Source organism: Parasteatoda tepidariorum, chromosome 6, assembly GCF_043381705.1.
Source record: "Parasteatoda tepidariorum isolate YZ-2023 chromosome 6, CAS_Ptep_4.0, whole genome shotgun sequence".
NCBI lineage: Eukaryota > Metazoa > Arthropoda > Arachnida > Araneae > Theridiidae > Parasteatoda > Parasteatoda tepidariorum.
The window spans coordinates 3,438,704-3,450,645 of record NC_092209.1 but is presented as its reverse complement, the minus strand read 5'-3'; the positions used below and the strand labels follow the sequence as shown (position 1 = coordinate 3,450,645).

The 11,942-nt window shown below is 29.3% G+C and overlaps 1 non-coding gene across 1 annotated transcript; it reads right to left on the bottom strand.

Moving 5' to 3' along the window:
• Window positions 1–3,803: 3,803 nt before the first annotated feature.
• On the bottom strand, window positions 3,804–3,929 carry LOC122269808 (U6atac minor spliceosomal RNA). The gene has a single exon (XR_006225404.1). It is a non-coding gene; the product is annotated as a U6atac minor spliceosomal RNA (small nuclear RNA).
• Between the last annotated feature and the right edge of the window lie 8,013 nt (window positions 3,930–11,942).

Genomic DNA, 11,942 nt, shown 5'->3' with positions numbered 1-11,942 from the left:
TTTGTATAACTTTTATGAATAAAAAATATTGAATCAACATAAAACCTTGTTTAAAATTATTTTCAACGCATTGTCTAATATTCAGGGGTGATTGTGAGCCGAACTCAAAAATCCTGAAAATTTCTCCAATAAAATGATTAATTACGTAATGCAAAAAATTAACGTATTTATAAATTTAAATCATTGATATTTTCAAAACATGAAATTCTAAATAAATTATATGCAGCATAATTTATATTAATAGTTATGCATAAGTTTACTTTTATCTCTAATCACATTTATTATTCTACCAGAAAAAATATTTACAAATGAAAGAGATGCCAAGTATAAATTCGAGTTCTAGTATTTCTAAATAAAACATAAAATTTTTTTTAATACATAAATGTGATCAATAATTTCTTGAAACTTTTGGACCTCGGATTTCCGGAAACTTCCGGATCGCGTTTAACGAAATATCCGGAAATCCGGATTTTTTCCGCAGCACAATCATCTCTGAATATAAAACACCAATTGTTAAGTGGTTTCAAGCTTAAAATATCTAAAGAATCTTTTTTCAAATATACTTAAGAATACTGCAAGATTAGTGATTTTTATCTTTATATCACGTTTTGGAAAGTTTTGGAAATTTGCAGGAGTAGTTAAAAAAAATTATAAATTAACTTCCTAATATATTAACTAGTGATTTGGGTTATATAATAGAGAGAAAATATTATCTATCACCTCTTTAACTATATTAAAAATGTATTATCATTTTAATATTAAATTTTAAGTAAAACAATAATTATTTCAAAATATGGAAGAATATTGCCGAAATTTGAGACAAAAATTTTAATTCGGCAGTTATTTTCTTCACGATGAATCAAACTAATAATACAGACTGAAATAATTTTTTTTATTTTGTTCATGTGTTTATAATAAAAAAAAAATTATCAATTTTTCGGCCAAAAAGCAATGATATATTAAAATGGTGCCTGACATTAATCCTAAAAATACAGTTTCGTGTTATCTCCAAACAGTCCTTAGTTATATTGTTCCTTCATTTTTGATATGAGCCCCAAAACCCACATTTTTATATTNTTTTTTTAGTATTAAAAGGAAGTTTAATCGAAACATTCAACCAATTTTTCTTAATTTCATGACTACTGTATTCAACATATTTTCAAAACTATTGTTTACCATGTTACCAGCTGCATAAATACTTGAAACTTTGAAAATAATCTTTTTTTAATATAACAATTAATGTCCTATGGCCGATTGACTTGAAATAATATTCTATACATATGAAATTGACAGTGGGCGGGGCTACCCGACTCTCCCCTACTTGTAAAATTGCAACAAAACATTTGTTCCGAGTGTAATTATGTAGAAAGATACAGGAGTAACCAGTGGAAAACATTCGCACCAGTAAATGAAAAAAAAAAAAGAAAAAAAAACATTTGATAACTTTTTATATTAAGTTCCAAGCTCAAATCCTTCGATGTAACAACGAAAAGGTGTAAAAACTAATAACTTTTGTTTCATCAAAAAGCAAGATCTCTAAAAATATTTCAGTAATCTCAAAAGAAGAAGAATTTATTTTATATTATTTTCAAATTTATTTTATTCAGAAAATGAATCCCTTTAAGCATTAATTTTCTTATGACGTTAACAATATGCGTGAAAATTACGCAGTCCTATTGTCTTTTTAAAATAGAATTGCCACCAATATGTAACAATCACTTTTGCTAGGGTGAAGTGCTTTAATTGTCCCTGGTTGTAAAAGGTTCGAAATGTATACATTTATATTTCGTTAAAATGAGGGAAAAAATTAGTTTACACACCATTTACCCGAATTAGGTAACATAAAAAATTTGCATAAATGCTATAAATTTGTTGCAGAGTGTAATCTTCTGTATAAAAATTACATGTATGTGAACACAATCTTACCAGTAATTAAAATAAAAACATATTGTATTATTTTTCTGTTTCCATAGATTGTCACCTGATTTATGATTCCGGAATTCCAAAATGGAATATATTATAACGCTCGGTCGTCGTTCGATGACTGAGTAAGTATATGAGAAATAAGAGTGGTGCTAGCAGCTATGTAAGTCAGCGAAGCGAAAGTATCACGTTTCCGAGGAAGGTTTTCACAGTAGAAATGTAGGCGTTACTCTTCAACTTCTAGCTTGTCGTCGGGAGACTTGACGATAATAATCACAGGACTTTTGCTGTGAATTTTCCTATTATACAATGAGTTTCTCTGCTGGCAAAAGTTATAAAATAACAAAAAATAAATAAAATAATTCCCTCTAAAATTCTATAGAGTTGATTAAAAAATAATAAAAGAAAAATAATTCAATTCACAAGTCCTTATCAGGTAAAAAAAATGTATGTAAAAATAAGGATTATAATAAATTACGATCCTTATCCTCTAAATTTTTTTAAAGATTTATTTATTATTTTTTTTTATCATAGCTTGCATGTGTCATCTTTTCATTTCTTTTTAAATATTATACATTTCTCGAATAAGCATTTTTATAATCATACTTATCACGACATTTTAAATTTTTTAAATGTATTACCTGATTTTAGACTTTTTTTCTTTTTTATTCAACCAAAATTATACATTTGAATTTTTAAACCATAAGCAAACATGAAAAAAATGAAGTTATTACAGTCCAAAACTCCCGTCTTTAAAATATTATTATTAATAATTATTTTCTTTGCAAATAGTTCTCATTTTCCCTTATATATATCGGCAATTGAAAAAAAAAACTTAATGCATAAATTGAGTTGTTTTGTTTAGTGTTTTACCCTTCATTTTTTCGTACCAAGAAATTAACTAATATCAATTATATGTTTAGTAAAAAGTAAAGTAAGGTCCTCCCGCCATAGCCCGTTGTGAACCAGGGGGTCATGGAGGCTAAGGCTCCACAATTTCGTGACTAACCGTGACCACATTGCCACAATCATACCGTTAGTAACGGTATGATTGTGGCAATGTGGTCAGTACTGCGCACAAGTCTCCTTTCTTTCCCAGACAAGCTGGGTGGGCAGTATATCTGGGCCGTTTCCCCTGGATCCCCCCCCTACCCGCACGTTACCGACACAATATTGCAATAAGAATTTTTCAGGAAGGTAATTTAGCGTTATAATATTACTTGTTTTTAGATTTATGAAAAATGAATTTTTTTTTTTTTGTATAACTTCCGTTAAAAAAAATTTTCTACTACATCCAAACTAGTTTTCGATATTTTAAACAAATATGATCTGAATAATAATAATAAAAAATTAAACTGAAAGCAGACAATACACCATTAAATTACCTAACACTAACTGTAAACTACATAATTTGATAGCTTAAGACTTTTATGAAAACATGAGGCTTTATTTATTGTTTTTTATGAAATAAAAATAATTTACAACAATTAATAAAGCTTAATTATACACTAAGCATTTTTTATTATTATTATTACTCATAGTTATTTTCTCAAGATGTAATTTTGGCTTTTTTTTTTTTAAGGCAAAATGAAATACTATTTTTATAATTATTAAACCTTTTTTATCTAATTAAATAGATTTTAGATTCAAGTTGTAATTCAATCTGTTTTAAGATTGCAAAGATAATTATTGTTATTGATCTGTTTTAAAACGAATTAGTTTTTAAGAAAATTATTTAAAAAAAAATCTATTAAAAGGAATAAAATATTCTTTCCTAAAATCAAATGTTGTTAAGATTACGAATTAGTTTTGCTCTATTGCTTGTATTTTTTTATTCTTACAATTTGTTTTATTAAATCTGCATAAAAGAAATGAGGGAAAAAAAATTGTGGTTAAGAATCCCGCAAAGTAAGCGGGTGTGCCTTAACCGTATATGTGTTATAGGCCCAGAGGCCATTCCGTCCTTGTCAAGGGGAGTGCTAACCTTCTCTCCTTTCATATAACACACCCTTTCCTATCAGCTCTTTTATATATATAGTAGAATAAATGTATGAACAAATATAGTGGTACTTATTTATTTGTTATTATTTTAACATTTTGAAAATAAGTTTTTCGCTTAGGTAGATAAAATAAAAAAATTAAGGTAAATAAGATAAAATAACTTAATAAATAAAATTGATCACAAGGATGTTTAAATAAAGACTTTTAGAACACTGCTCGTAAAATGCGTTTTCATTATGTTGCAACAGTCAAATAACTACCTGATGTGTTAGTGAATGGTTTTTAATTATATTGGCCAATTTAAAAAGGGGTTTCATAAATTATATTTATTTATTGTGTATCCATAATTAGAAAATTTATCGATTGCGTTGGTTCTAATTCTGGTTTTCTTATTTATGCACAGAATAGACATTTCAGAAGAATATAGTAGGCGGGGCTAATCCACTTGCTAGATATTTCGTTGCTTTTTCTTAGACACGCAACCAGGGAACTGTCCTTGCATACCTCGAAAACTTTTTAAGAGAATTAAAAATTTATGCACTCAATTACAAAATTCATTTATCCAAAGATAATTTCAAGCCTAAAATAACTTTTAGTAAATATTTATAATTTTTTATTATTTTATTTAATATGAGTTGAAAATTTTTTGTTGAACAGTGCGGTATAAAATTTTTCACATCATTTTAAAGTATGTAATTTTAGATGGCAAAATATATGACTTAAAGATAAACAACTACTTTAAAATTCGATTAATCAGGAACTATTCAACCAATTTTATTCAAATTTTGTATTTTGCCATGTAAAACTACACACTTTAAAATGATGTAAAAAAACATTATACCTTACAATTCAAGAAGGTTTCAACTATTATTAAATAAAATAATAAAAAATATTAAGTAGTAATAAATATTTATAAAATTCATTTTTTCGTGGAATAATCTTAAGGTAAAAGGATTTTATAATTTTGTGCAAAATTTTTTCGATTCGCTTATAACGTTTTCGAGATATCACAAAATACGCAAAAAGTAAAATTAACATTAAAGGGTTCGAACTTTGAATCATCAAATTATGGGGACCCTATTTCCCAGATTGGGGGGTATCCCTTATATTTTTGGGGTCAGAAAACCGAATCCGTTTTAAAAAAAAGCATGTTTTTTTCAGAGAAAGTACGTTTTTGTGTCTGATTTCGTTACTTAAAATATCGTCTGCCCTTATTATCGTCTGTTTGATGTTGCCCCCTCAAATTGTTAAAAATGAGTCCTAGAACGTGAAGATCCGATCATTAGATCAAAAATTATTAAGGGTGGTCTGTTTTTTATTTAACGTACTGCACATTTTTGTTAATGAAGGGTAAATTTTAAACAAAAATATATTTAAAAATCTATTTCTCTACAATTAATTCATATATTATAATTCATATATTATAAGTCTTAAATATATTACTTTTATAATTATATGCAAATTGTAATACCAATATAATAAATAATATTGAGATTTGGACTCATGTATAGCCAGAGCCGGATTTAAGCTTGGTGGGGCCCTAAGCTACTGAAAATGACGGGGCCCTTAAGAGTTCAATTCTATTTCTATAAACCTGAAGTAAACTGTCATTATTTTTTATTGTTCAATATTAGCATTAAATTATCAAAAAATTTGATAATATTACTTGATTGTCAAATGTGATTGTGATAAAACTAGAATGTAGAACCTTACTTTTAGAGCACGCCTTTTTTGAAGAAGGAAAAAAAGTTACAACAGAAACACATTTTAAAATCCTCATTAGAACATTTTGAACAAAGAGTAAAAATTTGGGATGCCTCTTTTACTTCAGCATACTCACAACCACACGCAACTGTCCGCTTTAAATAATGAAATAATATAAAATGCTATAGCAAAACCAAACATATGGAGTTATTTAAATTCATATTCAAAAATATTAGTTAATTGTTTTTTGAATTGGCAATTTCAGTCATTTTTTAAGTATTTTAAAGTCCTATTTGAAACTGCAGCATACATGAAAGCACTAAATATGTCATTTGTACAATTTTAAAGTAAAATAAAAAGGAATTCTGATCCATAGGAACAGATATGAAACAGTCTCATGATCGCATGATGGGGCAAAATTACCTTTTAAACAAATCAAAAACTTTTCTACCTTTTGATCAAAATTTTTTTTATTTTTAAATAATTTATTAATGCTAAAATTGTTTAAAAGGTAATATGATCCCTTCTAATGACAACGAAGTTTTAAATCATAAGCTAACTAAATAAATTAATTTTGTGTACGAAATATAATATTACAAATGAAATATATTTCATATTTAGGGAAAACATGGAAAATTGGGTCATGCAGGAGGTTTGAAAAATTTTTTTTCTTCATATTTAAGCATTTGTTTTGCTGATGATCACTTGGTTTCGATGTTCTATCAAGCAAAATTACAATCTATCAGTAAAATTGAAACAAAATCACATCTGCTATCTCAATTTCATCCAGAATTGACCAAATGAAGAATTTTGGCAGATAGGCTTGTCGAAGAGGGAATTGAATAGTGGCCTACTATTTAAAAAAATAAACAAAAAAATCAAAAAATATTTTTAAAAAAACTAAATAAATAAATACCATATATTTCTTTCCATATAATTTTAATTACTGGATCAACCTTAATATTCATTTTAACAATGTTGATTCAGATTTCTTACTCTTCCTCAGTAAGCAACTATTCTATTAGATTTGATGTTTCTTTAAACAAAATTATCGAATTTTTTAGACACTTACTAATTGCTTTGTTGGTTCTTAAAATACTCATCCTTCAAAACAAAGTAGGACAAATTACCCTTAAATAAGAAGGTTTAACCCAGTTTTTAGCTCTTAAAAAATTATTTATGAAACTTATTTATTTAATTTGACAAAGTTTCTAATTTAAGTTAAAAAAATATCGATGTAAATGGAGGGCAAATATTATAAACTATTAGATAATTAATAATTTCAACTTTGAAATTTATTAGGTTAAGGAAATGTATAAATAAAAAACTGTGCACACCTTTCATATTTTTTTCCTGAACCACAAACAAAGTTGATGTAATAAAAACATTTTCTTCCGTCCAAAGGTGAAAAAATTATGCCTTCTTAATATCCTGAGAAAATTTTGATATAGAAATTCGGCCTTCATGGATTCATGTACGAGTAGTTTGAAAAATAACAAAAAATCAATTACAATAATTAAGTAAATTAAACAATTAGGCTAGTTGAAACCTTTTTGGATAATTAAAGGGAAAAAAAGCTTTCATGATAAATTAGAAAAGATATCTAAATTTTGTAAAAAAGAAAAATTAGGATTGAACGAGGACCACTTTAACGACAATATGACACAACAGAAAACTCAAGACAGAGTGACCCCCCCCCCTATTTACAGCCCTAGAAATTTTTTGTTCCAAGCAATTTATGACTAGAAATCAGAAAAAAGGGTATTTCTGTGGATATCCGAAGTCAGAGGTAAGACAAAAATTCCCAAAGCAATTTAAAGAAGCTAAAAGATTTTCCGCCAGTGTAAATGAGGTGCCTATTTGACAACTCTGTGGGTGGTAGTTGCAAAGGCGGTGATATTTCATCAGTCAGAAGAGCGTTTTATTGCTCTTTTGGTTAGAAAAGCGAAGAGTAACAATTATTTTATATTTGCAAACACTTCGATTAGATTTTGAAAAACGTCCGACAATGTAAAAAAGAAGAAAAAAAAATGCATTTTGGGCTTCAGAGGCCCCAGCTCCGAATAAAACCTCTTTAAAAAGAAAAGGAAAGTGAGATCTGGGGGCCCTTGCCATCTCGGGGCCCCAAGCTACAGCTTATTTAGCTTATACGTAAATCCGGCCTTGTGTATATCATTATATTAGTGTTGATACCATACGGTCCTGTTGTCATTAATATGAATATCATGATGTCAATAGAGTGGAAATTCGGCCCACGGATACCGTTGGTATCAGTAAACGATCAGTATCAGTTGGTATTAGGTGGTATATATTACTGTTGATATCAGATGTCATACGGCCGTCACAGTGCGGATGTCATGTGTATATGCATATACCGACATTCTAGCGCCAAGGATTTCAAATTATTAGTCAGTAAATTAACCAAATATCAAAAGTATTCTCCAATTTTGGAATGTATTATCTATTTTTTATAAAAAAAATTTTTCTCACAGAGGTTGTTTCAAGCTTATAATATTTGGACTCAATTCTAATTGGCCATGCGGAGCATTTACCGAAAATTGCAGTATTCGAATAAGAAATACTGATTTGTTCAGAAAAAATTCATTTTGACGTAATTTTAAATTTCCTCTTAACGGAAAAAATCATTCGCCAAAATTTTTGTTTCAATTTTTTTCGATTAATATTGCTCACTTAAATAGCAAATAATGTATTTCCCCATTAAAAAAAAAATTAAGTAACAATAGCGGAAGACTAATGATTTTTAATTCGTTATAAGCGTACAGTCTTCGTATCTTTGATATTGTTTTGTATATTTTGACGGTTCTTTGGAAATTTGTCTTAATACCGGTTTTTTAATGCGCCGCACTCGTTGTTATATCTCGTTTCTTAAAAATAAATATCAATTATGAAACATTTCTGTTACACCTTTTACTTTTTCTTTTTAAAAAAAAGGAGCCACTTTTTTTAAAAAGTAAGCTTGTTGTAAATGAGTTATGGGTGCTATCTTTTATGAAACTAATTACATCCTATAACAATTGTTTTCTTACGTAATCATACAAGGCTTTGTGTTGCATACTTTCATTACAATAGGTTCAATATCAAAATAACGGTTTACACTAAGGTCTAAAGATGTTGAACCTTAGTAACCTCGCCATAAAGATAACATTCCATAACAAGCCATCTCTCTTATAAAGCTTCTTTATAAACAACGAAATGGTCAAGCTTCACCGCCCTTCATTGATTAACATGTCTATAGAAGACCCTCAGCTCAAAGCCTTCTATTATTATTGTTTTGTTTAATGGCCAATCAGGTTGTGTATTTTCTTTCATTGTTAAGGTACCGCCATGTTTGATCGATTAAGAGCTGACAGTTTCATCGCCCTCTGAAATCATGGAAATAAATTCTGTTGTTCCAGATGTGGGTCGCGCCAAGCAGAAATTATAATGGAAAGCGTTTGCCTAATTATATTAGTATTTTTTAAATGAAGCTGTTCTTATAAAAGCGTATGAGAAATTTTTTTGTTTGTTTATACCTTTTTTAATTCTTAAGGCTATTTTTCTAATATTTCTCAGTCATGTGAATTAAAATGTTTTACAGAACACTACTCTATTTTTCTGCTAGAGCAGGGCCGGATTAACCTATAGGCACACTAGGCACGTGCCTAGGGCCTACGAAATTCAGGGGCCTACGAAAAACTTGGGAGAAAAAAATTTGTTGACAAAAGTAATTTAGCTTTAAAAACAACAAGTGTATTTTGCACAAAATTATGAAGATACAAATAAAAATATAATATTTTTCGGTAATAAATTATTTTGCAGAATCTTATGATCTAATATATTACTTTTTTGCGATTTTTGGATTCAACGAAATCTTGTATTATGCTGTCGAATTCCAAACTACGCAAAATGTCGAAAATTTTAGCATATATTTTGAAAAGAGGGGAGGGCCGAAAAACGGCTATGCCTAGGGCCTACGAAAGGTATAATCCGGCTGTGTGCTAGAGCGATAAGCCTCCGACTCGCTGACGCTCACCAACCCATATGATCGCTTCGCAATACTTGCTACTTCTTGGCATAAAACAGTTGAAATATCACAATTGTAATTTAATATTTTTGCTTGCCAAACAGACGGATGTATATTTTAAATAAAATTTTTGCTTTCATCACTTTGTGCATGAAGCTGAAAGTTTAAGTTCTAAATAATTTAAATAATCTCTTTAACTGTCATTCATAATAGTATATTTAATGTAATTCGCACCAAAAAATAATTGCTTTAAAATGGTTAATAAGATCAGACTCCGATATAAATAACTTTATCTTAAACTTTAACCAAGAATTACGTTATAAAAATAATGACAAAAAAATTCTCTTAAACTTTTAATTAAGAAAACAAACAAAATCAAAAACGTAATAATAACAGTACAGGTAAATAAGGATACAAAAATATTTATTGGGAAACAATACATTTATGACTTACATTAACTTTACACTGATAACAGCCAAAACAACATGAAAATGAATGTGGGAAAACTGGATTCTACCACGTGATTTTCCAGTCAATAAAGATGTAGTTATTGACAACAATGGAAAACTACGATACCATCATTAGATTTTTATAAATAGTAAGAAACAATGAAAAATTTTCCTTCTTGACATTTTATGTTTCTGAATTTATTTAAAAATATCTTTTTTTCGTTAGTATTTTCACAGCTGATCATTTACTTTTCTTTAATTGTCAGGGTTCCGCCAAAAGAAGTTTGTTTGTTTAGGGTTCCGTAACTGAAAAAAGAAAAAGAAAAAATGCTTAGAATACACCTGGAAGAGAGTTGGAGCCTAAAGGCTGAAATAGCTGCTATACGATGAAGAAAAATAAAATTAAAATAAAGATCTAAACTGGTCTTTGAATGTCACGCAAGGAACGAGTATTTTTATGTTGCTATTCAAGCGTTTTTTTTCTTCTTTTTTTTCTTCATCTCATTCTTCCGGTATTCTCACACTATTGAAGAAATTTAAATCCGTCCAATAATTCGGACTCAAAGCGTGTTGAAGTCGTCATATCGCCAAATTTCAAAATTCAATAATTTAACTCTTTTTTTTAAAAAAGTTTTTAGTCTTCCATTGATCAATAATAATCAACTACAAAAGCGGTCTATAGATGAAAAATAAATAGTATCAACAAAACGTAATAGCGTATGATTTTATTTTATTTTATAACCGTCGTTGAACAGCCAACCCAATGTTTAAGCTTTACGACTACTCATGCTTAACTCCGTATCTTTGTCATTTTGAACCCAATCCAGAAGACAAGGGAACTCCTGTATCAGGTTCTGGGAGAAATTTACCTTCGTGGAGGACTTTTTGATGGAACTAACCCGCATTTGCGTTACATGGAGAGGGAAATGACGAAAACCTCCCATGGTTATCCTGGCGGCAAGGGGACTCTAACCTATGATCCGTCTATCACTGAGGATATTTTACGTCAGCTCTGGGGTCTTTGCGAACCGGAAGTGGAATTCGTATCTACAGGTCATCGCTGGGATTCGAACCTGGCTCACCTCATCAGAAGGCGAACGCTCCTAAGTCATCACTGATAGCACATGATTGATTATACCAATCTTTTTTTTGTTGCCAACTCACTTCAGGTATTAAAAAGTTGCAGCGAAGCTCAACGCAAGCGGAATCAGGATGAGGAAATAAAAGGGTTCAAGAAAAGTACAAAGAGTCGTGATAACTGGGTTAGTCATATAGTAAGATCGAATAATTATAATAAAAATTAATAAAGTTGCAATTGGTACACAAAAATAATGATACGAAAAATATGGGAGAGTAATCGAGATTAAATTTCGGGGATATAAGAGATAGCTACAAAGCAATAAGCGTAAAGAAAAAGTAATATAGATAATGAAATAATAGTAATGAATCAGTAAATAATTACTAAATCGTCTGTATCTTTGTTAGAGAGATGACCCTAGGCGTCCCGGTTCCGATTTATTCTGGGTTGCTCATCGCACTAAAGTTATCACATTATTAGTTTCACGGAAGCGACACCTTAGCGTTACTCGCGTACCGCGGTTCCAATAAATTGTGGTGTTTATCTGTGTAAGTTATTTTGTGTGTGTAGTGGGCTAACACTAAGAGTGTTGAGAGGGATATGCCATGTCACCAACGAAGAATGCAGTAATAGGACTGAATTTAGTTCTGTTACATGACAAATATATTATATTACTATTACATGACTCCCGCGGGCCTTGAAAATTTTAAAAAGTGGTAACGAAAATAAAACAAATGTCGATATTTTAATTTTTGTTTAACCA